Genomic DNA, 10,134 nt, shown 5'->3' with positions numbered 1-10,134 from the left:
CCTCTTGTCTGATCTTGCTTTGTGCGCCTGTGACAATGCTTCTGACCCTGAACTCTGTCATCTTTCTTACCTGCTTTGACTGCAGGAAAAACAAAGTGCTGAGTAAAAACGATAAATAAAACCAGGCATGCTCCCAGCCTCCCTTCACTGTGGCTCTTGGCCTTGTAATTTTCCTGCCTTTCAAGCCTTTTGTTCACTCTTTTGTGTATCATGTATTTTAGCTCATGTAGGGCCTCTGCATGGACAAGGTCTCCTGGGAGCAGAGAATAGGAGTGCATGGAGTGACAGTGCTGAACTGGGAGTAGGGCACTGAGGTGGTGGAAAAGGGGTGCCAAGCTCAGGGATGGGATTAAACCCCCAGAAGCCTAGGGGGACACACTGGGAGATGGCTGTTTGCTGGTTCCTCTTGAACAACTGAAGCAGAGTCCCCATGCCTTAAGCACCTCCTCTTCCCCGCCACCTCTTGCCACCTCCTCTGCCCCACTGGCCACTCTTTGCTCTGGGTTGAGCAGGACCCAGGTTCCTGGTATGGTGACTGGGTTAGGGAGCAAGTTGGGTTTGGTGTTTTTTTTTGACTCGTTGCTTTGGGAGTGCAGTGGGAGGGAGCTGGATGGCGATATAAGACTAGAAGAGGTGAGGGAAGAGAAATGGTTAGCAGGGAATGAGCCTTAAAGCTTGGTAGGGGTGTGTAGGAGCAGCAGTAGAGTGCCAAAGGGAATAGTGTGGTGAGGGGAAGAAAAGAAAAGGTCAGGGACTGGAGGATAAGGAGCAGCAGTAGAGTGCCAAAGGGAATAGTTTCGTAAGGGTAGAAAAGAAAAGGTCAGGGAGTAGAGGATTAAGATTTTGGAAAAATAGAATAGCTTTTGACAGGAAAATACTATGTTGGCAGCTTGATTAAATAGAAGAGTTGAAAAACAATGTGTGTTAGAAAAAAAAAGTTATTAGAGACTACTGTTAGATGAAAAATTCACATTGCCATTTTCTCTGAATATTACTTAAGCTTTCAGCCTGGAAACCCTGTAATGAAATAGATAGGAGCAAAATATAGACAAAGGAGGAACCAAAATAAACTGCGATGTAATTGTTGGTTTTGTACAGTACAACATGATGCACATGTTACAACTCTTGAAAATTAAGTAATAACAAAATAAAAAACTGGTGGCATCTGGTGGTGGGTAAAACACTGGTGTGCTGTGTCAACATCAGTAATGCATGTATGTATTCACTCACGTATGGAGGTAATACAGTCACTCATGTCATACCTTCAGGAGTAGCTGCACATATGCACACAAATGGTGTCCTTCCCAGCTGAATAAAATACTTTGACCGCTTTGCCTGCTGAGTACTTAAGCAGTCGATCTCAGTAAATCTTCCTTTCACCATAGACAGTTCAGGTGGGATTCACAGCCATGTAGGACAGAAATCCGTTTGAGTTCATGGAGCTGAGATGTTTTATCTCAGCTTGGAAAGGGGTACAAACGTGACAACTCCTTATTGAAAATGTAAAATCAAATCAGTTTTTTTTCACTTGTTGGATTTTATTATTTAACACAACTTTTATATATGCCTCATTGGTAATGCCTGATTCATTTTTACTGAAGACAAATGGAATTTTCAGCATAAAACATAAGGATTACCCCAAAATGAACAACATTCGGACATTGCTCCTTCCAGGCCAACCCTATCTGCCATTCAACTCCATGGCTTGATAAAGCATAACTTAAACTGTAACTTTCATTCTGCTTTATATTTTTAAGCTGAAAGTGTAAAATATTTTCGATTAAACTGCATTTTTGCTGTTTCAGCTTTCAAGAATTTGTGACAAAATTAACCCACACAGAGTTGAGAGCAGCACAAGACTATAATACATCACAGAAGCCTTCTCTGCAGCCTTGGAAGGTTAAAAATAGACAGCTATCCTAAATATTTTCCACAAACAAATGCTTTAAAATGAATTCTCCGAGCTGATAACCGTCTTTGTTTTAATGATACACTCTTTGAATGTCAGCATATGGAAATGAATAAACCAGAAATTAAATTGGAAGGTGAATGTATATCAATCTTGTGCACATAATAGTGATTTTTAAAATATTTGACAGTTTGTAAAAATAGCTGTAACTGGGAAGTCATCACTAAGCAGAAACATTTCCCATGGAATCCTTGGGGGACCAGATTTTGGGCTGACGCTAGTTAAATATTTTAATTTATGATCCAGAATAAAACATAGTCATTTATTGATCAGGTTTGCAGAGGATGCAAAAGTTAGGGCAGTGACAGAGGAAGAAAACAGCAAATCATTAATAGAGAGTTGTGAATACCTAGTGACTTGAGTGGCAGCCCAATTATAGTAATTTCAGTAAGGGTGAATGTGTAGAGGAGTAAATTCTAGGTGATGCTTACTGAGTAGAGGACCCTTTTCTGTTGAAAGGGAGTTCTGAAAAGGGTCTGAGGATGATGGTTGGCCAGCTGGCCTGCCTACTCCTGGAACCACAGGAGAGCTAATGCCACAGGTAATGGTGGGGTACCAAGCCAGAGAGGGGAGGTTGTACTTGTCAAAGGGGTCCTGCTGCAGCCTTTGCTGAGGCGCTGTGTCATGTGGGGCACCCTGGTTTTAGCAAGTTGTAGTGTTGTCTTTGAGCATGTTCAGAAGAAATCAAGAAGAGTGAGGAAGTGCCTCTAAAACTTGCCACAGAACAATGGAAAGTTAGTAAGTGCCTTGGTCATGGTGTATAGGTTTCTGCATAGGGAGCTACAGCCATGAGGAGCAGACAGATGCACCACAAGATCCAGAAGCTGGAAGGTGAGGATAGGTCAGTTCAGCTTAGCAAAAGGTCATTTTTGGGGGGGAAGGTTTGACATCAAATCAGTTTCTCAAGGCGGATTTTCTGCTCCTGGCAAATTTAGAGAGAAGATGACTTGTCTTTCTGAAAGATGAGCCGCAGCTTAATTGGACATTATTTTACGGAAGACCTCTGGAAAGGAAGCCTTCCTTTTTTTCCCTGTCTCTCCTGCTCTTTCTATCCCTCTCTGCATTAGACCTCACAAGTGCAAGAACAGAGTCTGTTTCCTATGGAAAAACATTTAAGTCCATGATTCTGCCTAGCAGTTTTGGTGTCTGTCTCCTTCGGAGTCGTACTGTCAGAGTGATCCTGTATTTTAGATACTTGTCAGTCACCAGCTGCAGCACTACTAGAAATTTCACAATGCATTTGGCAAGCTATTAGTGACTGAAACCAAAGCGTATTATTTTGCATACTAATTAGGAAATATTATTATTACCAATATAGGTCAGATAGTTATCCAGTATTCTGGAGCCTTGAAATAATCTGAGATTCCTTCATTTCTGTTTATTCCAGAAGAAAACTACTTGAATAGTCTTCTATATATTACTATCCCATATTTTATAGCATATCCATAATATTCAGAGGAAGATTCTCTATAAATTAAAAATTTTTGTTCTATCCAGCATCCTATTTGGTAGTGGTACCAAAAGATGTGTCACTAGCAACTGCTGCCTGGTTTTGTTCTACTTTAAATGCTCTCACTGGAAATAACATCACAGAAAGATCTTCCCTCTTTCACTCCTTTTTACTCTTGGATGTGGAGTTGGTGTACTTGGCCCATCTGCTCTGTGTGAGGCATGACTGCATTTCCCCGCCGTAGACAAAGTGCATCCCAGGGTTTTAATTGGACTCACTGAAACGATGGGAGCAATAGGAGACAGAGGAAGGGAGTAGAACCGCTGAAAGATAAGTGGGCACTGAAAGCTCGTACATTCATCGCTTTGAATGTTTTTCTGATGTTTGGGGACTTTCCCCTTACAGAAAGACAGATCCAGAGTGCTCAGTACATCACCCAACGCTGGTTGTAAAGCTGGGCTCTATAATGGAAATACTGATTATGCTAATTGAGATGAAGTTTTATAGTGCTAATGTGTATTTTACTCTTCTGTGTGCTGAAGTGCAGCCTGGGTCTGAGGGAGCTGACGACATCCTATTCATATGTAAAATGTTTTGAAGGATCTGTGGTTTGGAATATTTCAAAACTACCACATGAGGGGATTCTTGCATCTGAAAGCAATATTATCTGTGTACAGCTCATTGCTAACAGAGGGAGAAAAGCGTGTGAAAGCAGCTTCCCAGCCTCCACATACAGATGTATGGATCCTGCTGGAAGGACGCAGGAGCACTGGAGAGCTTTCATGGTCAGATGGGGCTGGACATGGCCCAGCAGTGCTCTGCAGACCTGGACCTGTGCTGATCCCAGTCAGCTGAGGTGATAACCAGCTGTTGGAAAAGTAGAAGATCTTGCAGAGGTGGATTGTTGTGTTCGGTCTGTGTGCCTCAGGATTACTTGGAGTTTAGAAGTATTAAACAGAATAAACTCTTGGAATAAGAGAGCAAAGCCTGGCTGTGTATTAATTATTAGTCTGGACATTTTGCAAATTGCAGAATCCGGCCTTTACTACCTCTGGTACTTTTTTCCTTTTAATATCAGCATTTGGCATTCACATTGCCAAGGAAGTAGCATCCTTAATTTGTAGGAGCTCATCTGCTTATCCAACAAGCTGCAGTTGTAATCCTCTTTGCCATAATGAATGACTGCTCTGGAAGTGATTACTGCTGGATTTCATACTTTCTTTTCTGCTTATCAAATTGTTTAGTGTTGCTTTTTTGTAAAGAAAATTATTGTTCATAAATCACAGTCAAGTATCAGGAGGATGTGATAGCACTAAAAATATCGAGGCAATGCTTCAGAGGTGGTAAATCTTGGTCCATCTGGACATGTCACTAGGACAGAAATGGCTTGTGTCTCTAGATTTCTGTTTGTGTCAGGTCAGGTGTGCATATATGTGTGTGGAATATTTCTGCCTGAAGTTCAGAGACCAGAAGTTTTAGCCTTTCAGTGCTCTGGGTTAAAATTACTGCTGCAGCTCTATTTTCTATTCTGCATGGCTTGTGAGAAGACTTGCTGTGCCTTTGAATATATCTATAGCAAATATGATTTTGTGTTTCATTTTCAATGCACATCTGTTGAAGAACAGCAAGGAAACAGTAGCTCAAATAGACTGCAGCTGCAGCAGCCATCGTTTTCATTTTTGACTGTGATTCAAGATAAATGCTTTTAAAATTACAGCTTTCTAAAGAAACCTTCGTCCTTTAAAGGTTTTTCTCTCTCTCTCTTTTTTTTTTTTTTTTGAGTGAGCTCATACATCATGTTTGTTAAGTAGATGTACTGGCTGTGTGATGGAAGTAGCAGGAAATACAGAAAAAGAAATCTAGCTTCTCATTTTTTTTAGGACAATGCAAATGTAGGGTTTTTTTTTTTCCCTTGGACCTACACTGACACAGTTTTTGTTTGAACTTGCATCAGAGAGATGGAATATAGCCATCTACCTACATATTTGAAAACTAGGCTGATAAGAACAGAGTAGAGCATTCAACTCTGCTGTAAAGAGAACCCAGCAGCCTATGTGCCTGCTGATGTTATGTCAGTAACTAGAAATTGGAGGAAGGCGTGTTTGGAAACCTTTAAGCTTCACAAGAAATCTTCCAACTTTCCCAGGTTATTGCAGTCTCATTTTGCAAAACACATGTCCAACTTGTAGTGGAAAAGCAGGAAAAAGTGTAACATTCAGAAAGAGAGTTTTTCTTTGCATTTTGATATACTGAATTCACATTGTTCTTTCATGTAAATTCATAATACACATGTTTGTGAAATACATATAGTTAATATTGGTCATAATTCCTTAGTTTCTTACTTCCTTTATAGAAAGTTGTATTTGAGAAGAAAAAAAAAAATGAAAAAAGGAAACAAAGAATTTCTTAAATTGATGTGGAAGGTAAAAAAGTAATAATATTTTATTTATGAAAACTTAGAAATAGTTCTGGGAGAAAAGAAGTAGACCATTTTGATCAACGTTTTTGGGACATCTGGCTTGGTTAATGGATGGTATAAACCAGGGCATAAAGAAAGGTGAGCAGGCAGCTGAGGTGGTCAGTGACCCAATCGGAATTGACCTGTGAAATACTGTGATGCCCCTGAATCTGCATTTCATTCCGGAGAAGACAAAGTTGTATCAGAAAAGCTTATAGTTTGCAGCCACAAAAACTTGTGGCATTAAAACCAGTGTATGCATGTGTGTGACAGAGATAAACAAAACAGAGCTCTCCTTGTGTGAGAAATAAAGCCTATGGAAAAGTCTCTTGAATTAGGTTTGTGGATAATTTCTTGAAACTTCTAAAGCAACCCCTTGTGGATTAACATTTAAAAAAATTACTGGAAAAAAGTTGCTTATTGTTCATTAACAGGAAAGATGTTGTGCTAATTTATGCCACATGAAATGTCCGTAGGGTGGCCAAAGATCTAAGTTTCTGCATAATTTCACCCAAGGATATTAACTTCCCCACTGTGCCCAATTAAACCCATCCCCATGCTAATCTGAGAACAAACAGGATAAAAACCAAATTTATTTCTGGAAATCTGTCTAAAGCAAAAAGTAATTAAATCTCTTTCTATTCTTTGGAGGGCATTTACAACCTTTGCAATTAGTGATTAGAGCTTAGAAACAAATGTTAAGATTCCTTTCCTTGCTGTGCCAGGATTTATTTCATGTAACTTCAACCATCAACCCATCTAGGGTTGTTGCTGGTCAGTGGAAAGGAGGGGAGCCGCCTCCTGAGGCACATGGGGCAACTGGTCTCTGCAGCTGCGGCTCTCTGTTAATTGTAGGAGCTTAAATGAGTAGCTTAGAATAGACATCTCACTTCACATTTGATCTGTAGCAACTAATTTACTTTGTGGAAGTTTTTAACCTCTTTGCCCCTGTTTTTACTGATCTGTGAACTTTGACTGTTACTTTGCTGGTCCCTGGTCCTGTAACTACTGGCGTTACTGCTTATTGCAGCCTTAATCATTTCACTAAAGTGTGACGACTTCTTCATTTTCATCCTTCACTTTTGTTGTATCCATCCACAATCTTACTTTAGTAAGTCTCTCTGGTACATGAGTGGAAGTGGAAACATCACGGGGAGGGTAGGATGGATGTGTTGAATCAATGAACCAGTTATTGCTAACCCAAAATACACACTCTGCATTTAAGACATGCTCTCATACAATATCTAATCTGATATTTCCTTTCCAAATATAAATCTTCAGCAAAGAAAGCTGCAGTTTTGCCTTAAGAAAATGAAAGAGGCCAGACAAGAGTTCAGTCATAAATCTTTGTACCTGTGGTCTCCTGATGAAGGACTGATAATTTAGTCTAAAATCCTGAGCTGAACACAGCTAAGCCCAAGGCCCCAGATGTCACAAGATGTTGCTATCAATCCGTCGATCTTTGTGAACCGCTGCTGAAGGATTAGTGTTCATAAATCACTGCTGGGAGAGCTATCTAAAAGTCTCCTTACTCAGGCTCTGGAGGCAGTGCTAGGTGACAGCATTTGCATTCACTCCTCATGCTCCTGGTTGCTGATTAAAAATTAACCCTTTTATACTGCTTGGTTTCCTGATTAGTCTGTAGAAGGGAGCACAGGAATTTTAATGAAGTTTGAAATGAGGTATTCTTTTTGTCACTGAGTTTCTGATTTTGCTTGTGGTTTGGACTTGGCTAAAGTCTTGCAGAGCAGATTGTTGTCAATTATTATGGAAGGCTCGTTTTCCTGGAGCAGAACGAGCTGGTTACTAATGACAAGCTTGTTCAGCATGATTTCAGCGAAGTATCTTAAGATATACGGACAGGATGTTCCAAATTGCAAAAAATCCAGTCCAAGAGCCTCTGATGAACTCTGGAAAAGGGCTGCTTCCTAGGGTCACTTGCTTCAACTTTGCCCAGAGTATTTTCATGCTTCAAGAGTGTTGCATGTGCAAAATATTTTTGGGTTGAGCCTTCCTTGGTTTGTGTTTGGATGTGACAAGTTTACCCTGAGCATAATTCTTCCTGGTACAAATGGAGCATTAGTTCTATAGTATCATTTACAGCTTTATGCTTAGGATTGAGCTATAGATGTCTTACTGCTATGTGAGACTTTGGAAGACAAACCATGTCCAAATCTTTAGCCAAAGAGAATCTCTGAACCTTCAGTATGGATATAATTAATTGTTCTTGCTTTGCTTTAAAAATTTAGGAAGTTTGAGGGCAGTAGCTTATTTTAAATATGGCTAGAGATGACAAAGATGTAAGTAACTCTTTTGATGCTGCTATCTTGGCTGGGCCAAGTGGCACTGATTTTTCTGTCTAGGTTGGGTAGAGAATGTTAGGTGAATGTTCTGCCCTAACCCCATTGCTTACAGCTCTAGGAGAAGGCACTAGGTTCTGTACCTGCTCTTTGCTGTCAATAAGATGCTACATGGAAAATACTAACCCTGGCCTGAAACTAGGGGCAGTTGAACAGCAGTGTTAGCTGGAAAGCAGTGTACTTCAGCCAAAAGAAGCAAGCAGACTGCTGTCAATTTTTAACCTTTCATACAGAAATCAAACAAAAAAAAAGGAATATATTTGACTTTTTCTTTAAACCAAGAATAGGATCCCATCTTCAACTAAAGTCTCACCATACTTTGGCCAGTGCATACTTTTTCCTCAGCAAGATAACTTGTATCCTAAGTAGGTGGAATGAATTATGTATATCAACTTTAAGTAATGCTGTATTAGGGAATTTTGTCTTTGTACTTTAAACCAATGTAATGAAAAATTAAATATTAATATGTCCTCAGAACTTTTCGCAAATATTTGTAATATGAGACAGTTAATTTAAGAGGCAGTGAACAGAAGTAAAATTTTTACATTTGATTTTTGTTATCATGCAAGTAATTAGAATAGTCCAAGCAATGCAGATTAAATGAAAACAAATAGGAAAACTGTTGCTAGATAGCAGTTGGGGAACTTTTATTCTTCAGAATCTTGGAAATGGGAGTCTCTGACATGGGATTCTAGGATGACAGTGATATAGGTTGCTGCTCAATGCATGCACCCAGCCTTTGAAATGTCACTTGTTTGTCTCTAAGTCCAGTGGAAGAATCGACAATTACTTTGTGTGTCTTCCAGTAGAGTATCTTCTGTGACTTGATCCCACACAGGCTCGTGAGAAATAGTTTCATTTGCCCTTCTGACAGTTTGTGAGAAGGTGACCTTTATGGTTTTGAGTTTCCAAGAGTCTTGGTTCCCATGATTTTACCACCACATTCCCAACCCCCACTCCCCCCCTTCTCTTCTGTCTAGATGGTCCCAGTGTTCACATACCTTTTTAGGCCAGGAAGTGCCATCATGTCTCCTCTCTCAATTTCAATGTAGCTCCTGATAGGGAAAGGCAGAAATTGCATTGATATGGCTTCTTATTTTTAGTATTTTCTCCTGTCATTGTTTGTGCTGTGGGAATACCAGAGGTCTCCCATTCTGGGACACGGTCCTTGTAGGTTACCAAGTACATTATAAATGCCTTCCAGGTGATAACTTAAGCCTGGTTCTCATGTTTCCATGTGAATAATTTTCAGTCTCTGAAATGTCACACAAAAAAAATTGGAGGCTTTACACCATGCCCACCTGCCTGCACGTTCCCCCTCCTGACCTATGCCCATTATTCTAGGCACTGTTGTCTTGCATTTTTGACTAGATGCAGCCTGGAGGTGACATCCCCTCTTGTAGATGCCAAGACCTAGTGGGTGCTTTGCAATGTGCGTTTGCTCTGTCACTTGTAACTCTGCCTCTGCCATCATCAGTTCAGCACTCAAGGGACCTGGGGAGGAGGTGCTGGTAAATACATCGATTGTTGGACCATGGCTGGAGTTTCAAAGGCTGCCTGACCTGGATGATGACCTGCAAGCTTTCAGTATGCTCCCAAACTGTGCCTTTTTAAAGGGTGTTTTTAATTTGAAGGATCTACAGTTTAATTCATAGTTATCTAATGGATCAAGACTGTGGCAAAACCTCTAGACTTTTCTGCACAGATACTAGAGGAAGATTTGACTGAGGAGCACTCTTCTTGTGCTCAGCACACTGTAATTCACAGGTCAAATTTCTGCTCTTGGTATTAGTGGGTCTAAATAGAGTTTTCTAGAAGTTGTGCATGGATGCTTCTGTGCTGAGGAAATTTAAGGCCTGCAGATGTAGTTTCCTTCTATCTATGTATATATACAGAG

The sequence above is a fragment of the Antrostomus carolinensis genome, unplaced genomic scaffold (assembly GCF_000700745.2).
Source record: "Antrostomus carolinensis isolate BGI_N321 unplaced genomic scaffold, ASM70074v2 scaffold3807, whole genome shotgun sequence".
In the NCBI taxonomy this organism is placed as follows: Eukaryota; Metazoa; Chordata; class Aves; order Caprimulgiformes; family Caprimulgidae; genus Antrostomus; species Antrostomus carolinensis.
This window is presented reverse-complemented; position numbering follows the sequence as displayed.